We start from the raw sequence: 14,253 nt of genomic DNA, 5'->3' as shown, positions 1-14,253 counted from the left end.
TTTTAATGTTAAAATGTCTGCATTTGATATCTCTCCAGTATTTTCTTTTTTATAAGCAAAATACTTATTTTTATATTTTCTGATGTTGGTTCAAGGGGTACACGGGCAGCAGTAGACAGGTCAGTGGAGGCCTAGTGGAAGGAGGGACCGCAGACAGGCTTCGAAGCCCTAACATAATAAATTGGGCTGGCTGTAGGCAATTTAAAATTGGTTCCAGGGGAACCCGGGCAGCAGTAGACAGGTCAGTGGAGGCCTAGTGGAAGGAGGGACCGCAGACAGGCTTCGAAGCCCTAACATAATAAATTGGGCTGGCTGTAGGCAATTTAAAATTGGTTCCAGGGGAACCCGGGCAGCAGTAGACAGGTCAGTGGAGGCCTAGTGGAAGGAGGGACCGCAGACAGGCTTCGAAGCCCTAACATAATAAATTGGGCTGGCTGTAGGCAATTTAAAATTGGTTCCAGGGGAACCCGGGCAGCAGTAGACAGGTCAGTGGAGGCCTAGTGGAAGGAGGGACCGCAGACAGGCTTCGAAGCCCTAACATAATAAATTGGGCTGGCTGTAGGCAATTTAAAATTGGTTCCAGGGGAACCCGGGCAGCAGTAGACAGGTCAGTGGAGGCCTAGTGGAAGGAGGGACCGCAGACAGGCTTCGAAGCCCTAACATAATAAATTGGCCTGGCTGTAGGCAATTTACAATTGGTTCCAGGGGAACACGGGCGGCAGTAGACAGGTCAGTGGAGGCCTAGTGGAAGGAGTGACCGCAGACAGGCTTCGAAGGCCTAACATAAGAAAAATGTCAATACAATGGTATTGACAGTGCCAGGCATTGAAGGATGTCAGCGCATAGACTAAACATTGGTGGAGCTGTGAGAGAAAATTTTGCAAGTGGTAGAGCACTGTTTGACCTGGGGGGGGGAACTGTCTTGTGGCCGGCGGTACAGGCCCAGGGCCCCTCATATTACAACGGTGTGTCTGACGTTGGGTGCGCACCACCACCGCCAGACACTTTATTGTACTATGAGGGACCTAGTGGCAGTGCCGTCGACCAAAAGCGGGCACACCCACCTCTTCAGACAAACAGTACTCTCACGGGTGCTGGCGCCAAGTGGCGATACCACGGCCCCGTGTGGGGACTTTGGCCATTTAGGGAGGTGTTAACATGTCGGATGCTGGACAATCAGGTGCTGCAAATTACGAGATTGGAAAAGTCGTTCAGAATAGTCCACAGGCAAGACCTTTACATAGGAAAGCTAGGTGTCAGCCGGGCAAGGTGGGGCAAAAGATTTCGAAATCCAGTTGTGGTTCATTTTAATGAAGGTTAGATCATCTACATTTTGGGTAGCCAGACGAGTCCTTTTTTCTGTTAGTATTGAACCTGCAGCACTGAATACTCTTTCTGATAGGACATTAGCTGCCGGGCAAGCAAGCTCCTGCAATGCATATTCTGCCAATTCTGGCCAGGTGTCTAATTTTGATGCCCAGTAATCAAATGGGAATGACGGTTGAGGGAGAACGTCGATAAGGGATGAAAAATAGTTAGTAACCATACTGGACAAATGTTGTCTCCTGTCACTTTGAATTGATGCTGCAGTACCTGTCCTGTCTGCGGTCATAGCAAAATCACTCCACAACCTGGTCAGAAAACCCCTCTGGCCAACGACACTTCTGATTTCTGCCCCTCTAACACCTCTGGTCTGCTGGCACCTGCAGCTCGTGTTAGAACGATCACGGGCGCTGTGTGCAGGGAATGCCAGAAGCAAACGGTCAACAAGAGTTGATTGTTTGGTTGCTAATATTAGTTCCAAGTTCTCATGTGGCATTATATTTTGCAATTTGCCTTTATAGCGACGATCAAGGAGGCAGGCCAACCAGTAATCGTCATCGTTCATCATTTTTGTTATGCGTGTGTCCCTTTTGAGGATACGTAAGGCATAATCCGCCATGTGGGCCAAAGTTCCAGTTCTCAAATCTGTGGTTGTGCTTGGTTGAGGGGCAGTTTCAGGCAAATCCACGTCACTTGTGTCCCTCCAAAAACCAGAACCCGGCCTTGCCACGCCAACAATTTCCACTGGCCCCTTAAAAGCTTCCTCATTAAAAATATAATCATCCCCATCATCCTCCTCGTCCTCCTCCTCCTCTTCGCCTGCTACCTCGTCCTGTACACTGCCCTGGCCAGACAATGGCTGACTGTCATCAAGGCTTTCCTCTTCCTCAGCTGCAGACGCCTGATCCTTTGTGTGCGTCAAACTTTGCATCAGCAGACGCATTAGGGGGATGCTCATGCTTATTATGGCGTTGTCTGCACTAACCAGCCGTGTGCATTCCTCAAAACACTGAAGGACTTGACACATGTCTTGAATCTTCGACCACTGCACACCTGACAACTCCATGTCTGCCATCCTACTGCCTGCCCGTGTATGTGTATCCTCCCACAAAAACATAACAGCCCGCCTCTGTTCACACAGTCTCTGAAGCATGTGCAGTGTTGAGTTCCACCTTGTTGCAACGTCTATGATTAGGCGATGCTGGGGAAGGTTCAAACAACGCTGATAGGTCTGCATACGGCTGGAGTGTACGGGCGAACGGCGGTTATGTGAGCAAAGTCCACGCACTTTGAGGAGCAGGTCGGATAACCCCGGATAACTTTTCAGGAAGCACTGCACCACCAGGTTTAAGGTGTGAGCCAGGCAAGGAATGTGTTTCAGTTGGGAAATGGAGATGGCAGCCATGAAATTCCTTCCGTTATCACTCACTACCTTGCCTGCCTCAAGATCTACAGTGCCCAGCCACGACTGCGTTTCTTTCTGCAAGAACTCGGACAGAACTTCAGCGGTGTGTCTGTTGTCGCCCAAACACTTCATAGCCAATACAGCCTGCTGACGTTTGCCAGTAGCTGCCCCATAATGGGAGACCTGGTGTGCAACAGTGGCAGCTGCGGATGGAGTGGTTGTGTGACTGCGGTCTGTGGACGAGGTCTCGCTTCTGCAGGAGGACGAGGAGGAGGAGGAGGGGGTGCGAATGGCTACAGCCAACTGTTTCCTAGACCGTGGGCTAGGCAGAACTGTCCCAAACTTGCTGTCCCCTGTGGACCCTGCATCCACCACATTTACCCAGTGTGCCGTGATGGACACGTAACGTCCCTGGCCATGCCTACTGGTCCATGCATCTGTTGTCAGGTGCACCTTTGTGCTCACAGATTGCCTGAGTGCATGGACGATGCGCTCTTTAACATGCTGGTGGAGGGCTGGGATGGCTTTTCTGGAAAAAAAGTGTCGACTGGGTAGCTCGTAGCGTGGTACAGCGTAGTCCATCAGGGCTTTGAAAGCTTCGCTTTCAACTAACCGGTAGGGCATCATCTCTAACGAGATTAGTCTAGCTATGTGGGCGTTCAAACCCTGTGTACGCGGATGCGAGGCTAAGTACTTCCTTTTTCTAACCATAGTCTCATGTAGGGTGAGCTGGACTGGAGAGCTGGAGATCGTGGAACTAGCGGGGGTGCCGGTGGACATGGCAGACTGAGAGACGGTGGAAGATGGTATTGTTGCCGCCGGTGCCCTAGATGCAGTGTTTCCTACTACGAAACTGGTGATTCCCTGACCCTGACTTCTTTGGCCTGGCAAAGAAACCTGCACAGATACTGCAGGTGGTACAGAAAATGGTGGCCCTACACTGCCGGAAGGATGTTGCGTTGATGACTAGCTTCATTTGCCGAGGGTGCTACAACCTTAAGGGACGTTTGGTAGTTAGTCCAAGCTTGCAAATGCATGGTGGTTAAATGTCTATGCATGCAACTTGTATTGAGACTTTTCAGATTCTGCCCTCTGCTTAAGGTAGTTGAACATTTTTGACAGAAGACTTTGCGCTGATCAATTGGATGTTGTTTAAAAAAATGCCAGACTGCACTCTTTCTAGCATCGGATACCTTTTCAGGCATTGCAGACTGAGCTTTAACCGGATGGCCACGCTGTCCTCCAACAGGTTTTAGCTTTGCCACGCGTTTTGGGCAAGATACGGGCCCGGCAGATGGAACCTGTTGCGATGTTGATGCCTGCTGCGGCCCCTCCTCCTCCGCTTCAGAACTGCTGCCGCCTGCACCCTGTTCCCCCAATGGCTGCCAATCGGGGTCAAGAACTGGGTCATCTATTACCTCTTCTTGTAGCTCGTGTGCAACTTCGTCTGTGTCACCGTGGCGGTCGGTGGTATAGCGTTCGTGATGGGGCAACATAGTCTCATCAGGGTATGATTCTTGATCAGCACCCTGCGAGGGCAATGTTGTGGTCTGAGTCAAAGGACCAGCATAGTAGTCTGGCTGTGGCTGTGCATCAGTGCACTCCATGTCAGATTCAACTTGTAATGGGCATGGACTGTTAACTGCTTCACTTTCTAAGCCAGGGACGGTATGTGTAAAGAGCTCCATGGAGTAACCCGTTGTGTCGCCTGCTGCATTCTTCTCTGTTGTTGTTTTTGCTGAAGAGGACAAGGAAGCGACTTGTCCCTGACCGTGAACATCCACTAACGACGCGCTGCTTTTACTTTTACCAGTTTCACGAGAGGAGGCAAAAGAGCTAGAGGCTGAGTCAGCAAGATAAGCCAAAACTTGCTCTTGCTGCTCCGGCTTTAAAAGCGGTTTTCCTACTCCCAGAAAAGGGAGCGTTCGAGGCCTTGTGTAGCCAGACGACGAACCTGGCTCCACAGCTCCAGACTTAGGTGCAATATTTTTTTTCCCACGACCAGCTGATGCTCCACCACTACCACTACCCTCATTACCAGCTGATAATGAACGCCCCCGGCCACGACCTCTTCCACCAGACTTCCTCATTGTTTTAAAAACGTTACCAAACTAACGGTATTTGTTGCAGTCACACAACTTACACGGTGAGCTATAACTTCAGTATGATTTAGCTACCCCTTTACAGTTGTTGGTGGTAACAAATGAGAGAGATGCCACACACGCAGGACTGTCACTGAAGCGCAAATGTAAATATTAATCTCCCACTGATTTGTGTTTTTTTTTTTAAAAAGGAGACTTTAGAAAAAAAAAAAAAATGATTTTTTAAGGAAGAATTTATAAACCAAATAAAATGATTTTTTCAGGGAGAATTTAGAAAACAAATAAAACATAAAATAGCCTTTCTAGGGCCCAGTGAGTGAGAGAGGACGCACACAGGAGTCAGGAGTGGCACACAAGCCCAGAGGCCAATATTTATCTCCCACTGATTGATTTAGTGATTTTTTCAGGTAGATTTTGGAACCCAAATCAAGCAAAAAAATTAATAGGCTTTCTATGGCCCACAATTGGAGAGAGAGAGATGGCACACCCAGGAGTCAAGACTGGCACACAAGCAGAAAGGGCAATATTAATCTCCCACTGATTTGATTTTTTTTTTTTTTTTTTCAGGGAGACTTTAGAAAAAAAAATACAAAAAAATGAATTTTTCAGGAAGAATTTAGAAACAAAATAAAATAAAATGATTGTTTCAGGGAGAATTTAGAAAACAAATAAAAAAAAAATAGGCTTTGTAGGGCCCACTGAGTGAGAGAGGACGCACACAGGAGTCAGGAGTGGCACACAAGCCCAGAGGCCAATATTTATCTCCCACTGATTGATTTAGTGATTTTTTCAGGTAGATTTTGGAACCCAAATCAAGCAAAAAAATTAATAGGCTTTCTATGGCCCACAATTGGAGAGAGAGAGATGGCACACCCAGGAGTCAAGACTGGCACACAAGCAGAAAGGGCAATATTAATCTCCCACTGATTTGTTTTTTTTTTTTTTTTCAGGGAGACTTTTGAAAAAAAAAATACAAAAAAAATGATTTTTTTCAGGAATAATTTAGAAACCAAATAAAATAAAATGATTTTTTCAGGGAGAATTTAGAAAACAAATAAAACAAAAAATAGGCTTTCTAGGGCCCACTGAGTGAGAGAGGACGCACACAGGAGTCAGGAGTGGCACACAAGCCCAGAGGCCAATATTTATCTCCCACTGATTGATTTATTGATTTTTTCAGGTAGAATTTAGAACCCAAATCAACCAAAAAAATAAATAGGCTTTCTATGGCCCACTATTTGTGAGAGAGATGGCACGCTCAGGACTGGCACACAAGCCCAGAGGCCAATATTAATCTCCCACTTTTTTTTTTTTTTTCCAGGGAAAATTTATAAACCCAATAAAAAAAATAATAAATAGGCTTTCTATGGCCCACTATCTGAGAGAGAGAGATGGCACGCTTAGGACTGGCACACAAGCCCAAAGGCCAATATTAATCTCCCACTGATTGATTTATTGATTTTTTCCGGTAGATTTTGGAACCCAAATCAAGCAAAAAAATAAATAGGCTTTCTATGGCCCACTGAGAGATGGCACACACAGGAGTAAGGAGTGGCACACAAGCCCTGAGGCCAATATTTTTCTCCCACTGATTGATGTAGTGATTTTTTCAGGTAGATTTTAAAACCCAAATCAAGCAAAAAAATAAATAGGCTTTCTATGGCCCACTGAGTGAGAGATGACACAGACAGGGATGGCACTCTAGCAGAAATGCCAATCTTAATCTCCCACAAAAAAAAAAAAAAAAAAAGGAACTGTCCTTCAATTACTATCTCCCTGCAGTAATCTCAGCCAGGTATGGCAGGCAGCAATAAGGAGTGGACTGATGCACAAATTAAATAAAAAGTGTGGACAAACAAACAAGATAGCTGTGCAGAAAGGAAGGAACAAGAGGATTTGTGCTTTGAAAAAAGCAGTTAGTTTGCACAGCGGCATACACACAGCAATGCAGCTATCAGGGAGCCTTCTAGGGCAGCCCAATGAGCTACAGCGCTGAGGGGAAAAAAAAAAATGTAGCTTCCACTGTCCCTGCACACCGAAGGTGGTGTTGGGCAGTGGAAATCGCTACAGCACAAGCGGTTTGGTGGTTAATGGACCCTGCCTAACGCTATCCCTGCTTCTGATGAAGCGGCAGCAACCTCTCCCTAGGCTCAGATCAGCAGCAGTAACATGGCGGTCGGCGGGAACGCCCCTTTATAGCCCCTGTGACGCCGCGGACAGCAAGCCAATCACTGCAATGCCCTTCTCTAAGATGGTGGGGACCAGGACCTATGTCATCACGCTGCCCACACTCTGCGTTTACCTTCATTGGCTGAGAAATGGCGCTTTTTGCGTCATTGAAACGCGACTTTGGCGAGAAAGTCGCGTACCGCATGGCCGACCCCGCACAGGGGTCGGATCGGGTTTCATGAAACCCGACTTTGTCAAAAGTCGGCGACTTTTGAAAATGTTCGACCCGTTTCGCTCAACCCTAGTTAAGATCATTATATCTTTATTACGTGGCGACCCTCAAGACTGGGCATTTTCCCTTGCGCCAGGAGATCCTGCATTATGTAATATTGATGCGTTTTTTCTGGCGCTCGGATTGCTGTATGATGAACCTAATTCAGTGGATCAGGCAGAGAAAAATTTGCTGGCTCTGTGTCAGGGTCAGGATGAGGTAGAGATATATTGTCAGAAGTTTAGGAAGTGGTCTGTGCTCACTCAATGGAATGAATGTGCGCTGGCAACTATTTTCAGAAAAGGTCTCTCTGAAGCCCTTAAGGATGTCATAGTGGGATTTTCTATGCCTGCTGGTATGAATGAGTCTATGTCTTTGGCAATTCAGATCGGTCGACGCTTGCGTGAGCGTAAAACTGTGCACCATTTGGCGGTATTATCTGAGCATGGACCTGAACCTATGCAGTGTGATAGGACTTTGACCAGAGCTGAACGGCAAGAACACAGACGTCAGAATGGGCTGTGTTTTTACTGTGGTGATTCCACTCATGCTATCTCCGATTGTCCTAAGCGCACTAAGCGGTTCGCTAGGCTTGCCACCATTGGTACGGTACAGTCGAAATTTCTTTTGTCCGTTACTTTGATCTGCTCTTTGTCATCCTATTCTGTCATGGCATTTGTGGATTCAGGCGCTGCCCTGAATTTGATGGACTTGGAGTATGCTAGGCGCTGTGGGTTTTTCTTGGAGCCCTTGCAGTATCCTATTCCATTGAGAGGAATTGATGCTACGCCTTTGGCCAAGAATAAGCCTCAGTATTGGACCCAGCTGACCATGTGCATGGCTCCTGCGCATCAGGAGGATATTCGCTTTTTGGTGTTGCATAATCTGCATGATGTGGTCGTGTTGGGGTTGCCATGGCTACAAGTCCATAACCCAGTATTGGATTGGAAATCAATGTCTGTGTCCAGCTGGGGTTGTCAGGGGGTACATGGTGATGTTCCATTTCTGTCTATTTCATCATCCACCCCTTCTGAGGTCCCAGAGTTCTTGTCGGATTACCGGGATGTATTTGATGAGCCCAAGTCCAGTGCCCTACCTCCGCATAGGGATTGTGATTGTGCTATCAATTTGATTCCTGGTAGTAAGTTTCCTAAAGGTCGACTGTTTAATTTGTCTGTGCCTGAGCACGCCGCTATGCGGAGTTACGTAAAGGAATCCTTGGAGAAGGGTCATATTCGCGCGTCATCGTCGCCATTGGGAGCAGGGTTCTTTTTTGTGGCCAAGAAGGATGGTTCGCTGAGACCTTGTATTGATTACCGCCTTCTAAATAAAATCACGGTCAAATTTCAGTACCCCTTGCCACTGCTGTCTGATTTGTTTGCTCGGATTAAGGGGGCTAGTTGGTTCACCAAGATAGATCTTCGTGGTGCGTATAATCTTGTGCGTATTAAACAGGGCGATGAATGGAAAACAGCATTTAATACGCCCGAGGGCCATTTTGAGTACCTGGTTATGCCATTCGGGCTTTCTAATGCTCCATCAGTGTTTCAGTCCTTTATGCATGACATCTTCCGAGAGTACCTGGATAAATTCCTGATTGTATACTTGGATGATATTTTGGTCTTCTCGGATGATTGGGAGTCTCACGTGAAGCAGGTTAGAATGGTGTTCCAGGTCCTGCGTGCGAATTCTTTGTTTGTGAAGGGGTCAAAGTGTCTCTTTGGTGTTCAGAGGGTTTCATTTTTGGGTTTCATTTTTTCCCCTTCTACTATCGAGATGGACCCTGTTAAAGTTCAGGCCATTTATGATTGGACTCAGCCGACATCTCTGAAGAGTCTGCAAAAGTTCCTGGGTTTTGCTAATTTTTATCGTCGCTTCATCAATAATTTTTCTAGTATTGCTAAACCGTTGACTGATTTAACCAAGAAGGGTGCTGATGTGGTCAATTGGTCTTCTGCTGCTGTGGAAGCTTTTCAAGAGTTGAAGCGTCGTTTTTCTTCTGCCCCTGTGTTGTGCCAACCAGATGTTTCGCTCCCGTTCCAGGTCGAGGTTGATGCTTCTGAGATTGGAGCAGGGGCTGTTTTGTCACAAAGAAGTTCTGATGGCTCGGTGATGAAACCATGTGCCTTCTTTTCCAGGAAGTTTTCGCCTGCTGAGCGTAATTATGATGTTGGCAATCGAGATTTGCTGGCCATGAAGTGGGCATTCGAGGAGTGGCGTCATTGGCTTGAAGGAGCTAAGCATCGCATGGTGGTCTTGACTGATCACAAGAACTTGACTTATCTCGAGTCTGCCAAACGGTTGAATCTTAGACAGGCTCGTTGGTCGCTGTTTTTCTCCCGTTTTGACTTTGTGGTTTCGTACCTTCCGGGCTCTAAAAATGTGAAGGCGGATGCCCTGTCTAGGAGTTTTGTGCCCGACTCTCCGGGTTTGTCTGAGCCGGCGGGTATTCTCAAAGAGGGGGTGCTGCAAAAATTTCAGGCTAATAGACCTGACCGTTGCCCAGCGGAGAAACTGTTTGTCCCTGATAAATGGACGAGTAGAGTTATCTCTGAGGTTCATTGTTCGGTGTTGGCTGGTCATCCTGGAATCTTTGGTACCAGAGATTTGGTGGCTAGATCCTTTTGGTGGCCGTCTCTGTCACGGGATATGCGTTCATTTGTGCAGTCCTGTGGGATTTGTGCTCGGGCTAAGCCCTGCTGTTCTCGTGCCAGTGGGTTGCTTTTGCCCTTGCCAATCGCGAAGAGGCCCTGGACACATATCTCTATGGATTTTATTTCGGATCTCCCCGTCTCTCAAAAAATGTTGGTCATTTGGGTTGTTTGTGATCGCTTCTCTAAGATGGTCCATTTGGTACCCTTGTCTAAATTGCCTTCCTCCTCTGATTTGGTGCCATTGTTCTTCCAGCATGTGGTTCGTTTACATGGCATTCTGGAAAACATCGTTTCTGACAGAGGTTCCCAGTTTGTTTCGAGGTTTTGGCTAGCCTTTTGTGCTAGGATGGGCATTGATTTGTATTTTTCCTCGGCTTTCCATCCTCAGACAAATGGCCAGACTGAACGAACCAATCAGACCTTGGAAACATATCTGAGATGTTTTGTTTCTGCCGATCAGGATGATTGGGTGTCCTTTTTGCCTTTGGCTGAGTTCGCCCTTAATAATCGGGCCAGCTCGGCTACTTTGGTTTCGCCGTTTTTCTGCAATTCTGATTTCCATCCTCGTTTCTCTTCAGGGCAGGTTGAGTCTTCTGACTGTCCTGGTGTGGATACTGTGGTGGATAGGTTGCAGCAGATTTGGACTCATGTGGTGGACAATTTGACATTGTCTCAGGAGAAGGCTCAACGTTTCGCTAACCGCAGGCGCTGTGTGGGTCCCCGACTTCGTGTTGGGGATTTGGTTTGGTTGTCATCTCGCTATATTCCTATGAAAGTTTCCTCTCCTAAATTTAAGCCTCGTTTCATTGGTCCGTATAGGATTTCTGAGGTTCTTAATCCTGTGTCTTTTCGTTTGACCCTTCCAGCTTCTTTTTCCATCCATAACGTATTCCATAGGTCATTGTTGCGGAGATACGTGACACCTGTGGTTCCATCCGTTGATCCTCCTGCCCCGGTGTTGGTTGAGGGGGAGTTGGAGTATATAGTGGAGAAGATTTTGGATTCTCGTATTTCGAGACGGAAACTTCAGTACCTGGTTAAGTGGAATGGTTATGGTCAGGAAGATAATTCCTGGGTCTTTGCCTCTGATGTTCATGCCGCCGATCTGGTTCGTGCCTTTCATTTGGCTCATCCTGGTCGGCCTGGGGGCTCCGGTGAGGGTTCGGTGACTCCTCCTCAAGGGGGGGTACTGTTGTGAATTCTGTGGTCAAGCTCCCTCCTGTGGTCATGAGTGGTACTTCGGCTGGTTCTGTCTATGAGCTTCCTCTGGTGGATGTGAGTGGGGCTGCGGCTTCTGAGTTTCCTTTCTCAGGTGACGAGGTTAAGTCGTTAGGTGCTGCTCTATTTAACTCCACCTAGTTCTTTGTTCCTGGCCTCCAGTCAATGTTCCAGTATTGGTCTTGCTCTCTCCTGGATCGTTCTTGTGGCCTGTCTGCCCTGCATAAGCTAAGTTCTGCTTGTGTTACATTCGCTTGCTATTTTTTCTGTCCAGCTTGCTATATTGTTTTTTCTTGCTTGCTGGAAGCTCTGGGACGCAGAGGGAGCACCTCCGTACCGTTAGTCGGTGCGGAGGGTCTTTTTGCCCCCTCTGCGTGGTTGTTTGTAGGTTTTTGTGCTGACCGCAAAGCTATCTTTCCTATCCTCGGTCTATTCAGTAAGTCGGGCCTCACTTTGCTAAAATCTGTTTCATCTCTGTGTTTGTATTTTCATCTTAACTCACAGTCATTATATGTGGGGGGCTGCCTTTTCCTTTGGGGAATTTCTCTGAGGCAAGGTAGGCTTATTTTTCTATCTTCAGGCTAGCTAGTTTCTCAGGCTGTGCCCGAGGCGCCTAGGTTTTGTCAGGAGCGCTCCACGGCTACCTTTACTGTGGTATGATAGGATTAGGGATTGCGGTCAGCAGAGTTGCCACGTCTCAGAGCTTGTCCTATGTTATTTGTAACTATCAGGTCACTTGTGTGCTCTTAACAACCAGGTCTATTGTGTTTCTGAATCACCAGTTCATAACAGTTGAGTGAACCTTGCAAGGTTTTGTTCATTCCGAACATGTTTGCCTAAAGGTTGATCGAACATACCCGAACCCCATTGAATTGAAAGGGAGGCAAAACCAAATGTATACACAACACTTTAAGGGGTGACAAAAAGCTTCCCAAGCATCTCAAATTAGGGACAGACACCAGGAAAAGTGGCATCAATTGGCCCAGAGTACAAATAGTAGAATTGTGCAGCATTGATGCTTGGGGCAGAGGTTTGGCCAGCATTTCTAGCTTAAACATGGATGAGTGACTGGTGTAGGCCTGGTGCTCTGAGGAGTCTGCCAAATTCAGGCAACACACATGAAGGAGACCCAACTTGGAGTCCAAACATTTATAAAAATTAGGTGTGGACACTACTGTAGGGTTGAGCGAAATGGATCGGACAAATTCAAAAATAGCCGACTTTTGGCAAAGTCGGGTTTCATGAAACCCGACCTGATCCTAGTGTGGAATCGGCCATGAGGTCGGCGATCTTCGCGTCAAACTTGCGTTTCGTATGACGCTTTCAGCGCCATTTTTCAGCCAATGAAGGAGGACAGCGTGTGGGCAGCGTGATGACATAGGTCTCGGTCCCCACCATCTTAGAGAAGGGCATGACAGTGATTGGCTTGCTTTCTGTGGCGTCACAGGGGCTATAAAGGGGCGTGCACGTCGACCGCCATCTTCTGCCGATCGTAGCAAAGGGAGAGGTTGCCGCAGCTTCATCAGAAGAAGGGATATAGTTAGGGAGGGAAGATTAAGCCCCGAAACTGCTTGTGCTGTAGCGATTTCCACTGTCCAACACCACCATTTGTTTGCAGGGACAGTGGAGGCTATATTTTTGTGCATCAGCTGTGTAGCTTATTAGGCTGCCTTATAAGGCTCCTTGATAGCTGCATTGCTGTTTGCATGCCGCTGTGCAAACCAACTGCTTTTTTAAAAGAAAAAATCCTGTTGCTCCTTTCTGCACAGTTATCTTGTTTATTTGTCAAACTTTTGTGTGCAGCAGTCCTTTTTATTGCTGCCATACTTTTCTTGAGATCATTGTAGGGAGATTGAAATTGTACTACAGTCCTTGTATTTTTTCATATACTGTATCTTCCAGCCACTTTCTGCCACTTAGATAGCGTTGTTATATTAGCTGGGCCTAAGTAGTGGTTCAGTCTCCCAAAAGAAAAAGGGAGGTTCAAATTCTCACAAAGTGGATATACTTCTGTCCTGTTAGTTTGTCGTATATCAGTGAGCCACTTTCTGCCACTTTGATAGCATTGTTATATACACAGGGCCTAAGTTGTGCTTCAGTCTCCCCAAAAAAAGTACAGAGCACCCCGACGTGCGTTTCGGAAGATCCTGACGAAGGATCTTCCGAAACGCGCGTCGGGGTGCTCTGTACTTGAGCTAGGATCGGACTGACAGGTATATATTGCTGCTACATATATCTCCCATATCTTTTTAAGAGTGGTATACAAATGCGATTGTGCACTATATGTGAGGACACGTTTATGTATGGAGTAGCTCCTCCTCCCCCTTTTTCTATTTTTGCACATATTGTATTGGCACTTTTTGTACCGCATATGGTCATATTGCAATTAGCACATGCACTTTAGTTCCACTTGTTAAAGCACCTTTCAATTTTTTAATTTTTTATACAACATTTTTATACACACATGGGTTTATAAATTGTATACCACCATATAATTTATGGGATTGATTGGATTTCTCTACCCTGTTCATATTGTATTTATCCTGTCTATCCGCCATATTTTAAATTATTTTTTTATGTATCCCAAGTACGTGCACTGTTGTGCCGTTGTTGCCATATGTACATAATAAAGGCTTATTTTATATCCATATTATCTTTCTTTGTGTCTTTTATATTTTAGTGTGTATATATATAAATTTATTTAAATTTTTTTTTATTTTTTGTGCTGCCACATATGTATTTTCTGGACTTGTAGGTCCAAGTGACGGTCTCTTTGATTTTTACTAAATTACCGAGTGGGTTGCCACTCTTCTTTTTTCTTTTAGCAACAAAACCTGGGGTATTATCCATATTATTTAATATCTATTGGATGTTATAATTTTTTAATCTTTATTTTCTGCAAAAAATTGTTGCTATTAAGTTCTCTAGATGCATGGACCAGTAGGCATGGCCAGGGACATTATGTGTCCATCATGGCACACTGGGTTAATGTGGTGGAAGCAGGGTCCACAGGGGACAGCCATAGTGGGACAGTTCTGCCTTGCTCACGGTCTAGGAAACAGTTTGCTGTAGGCGTTCGCCACCCCTCCTCCTCCTCCTCCAGAAGCGAAA

This window comes from Ranitomeya imitator, chromosome 7, assembly GCF_032444005.1.
Source record: "Ranitomeya imitator isolate aRanImi1 chromosome 7, aRanImi1.pri, whole genome shotgun sequence".
In the NCBI taxonomy this organism is placed as follows: domain Eukaryota; kingdom Metazoa; phylum Chordata; class Amphibia; order Anura; family Dendrobatidae; genus Ranitomeya; species Ranitomeya imitator.
The sequence above is the reverse complement of the archived record's forward strand: the minus strand, read 5'-3'. Positions refer to the sequence as shown.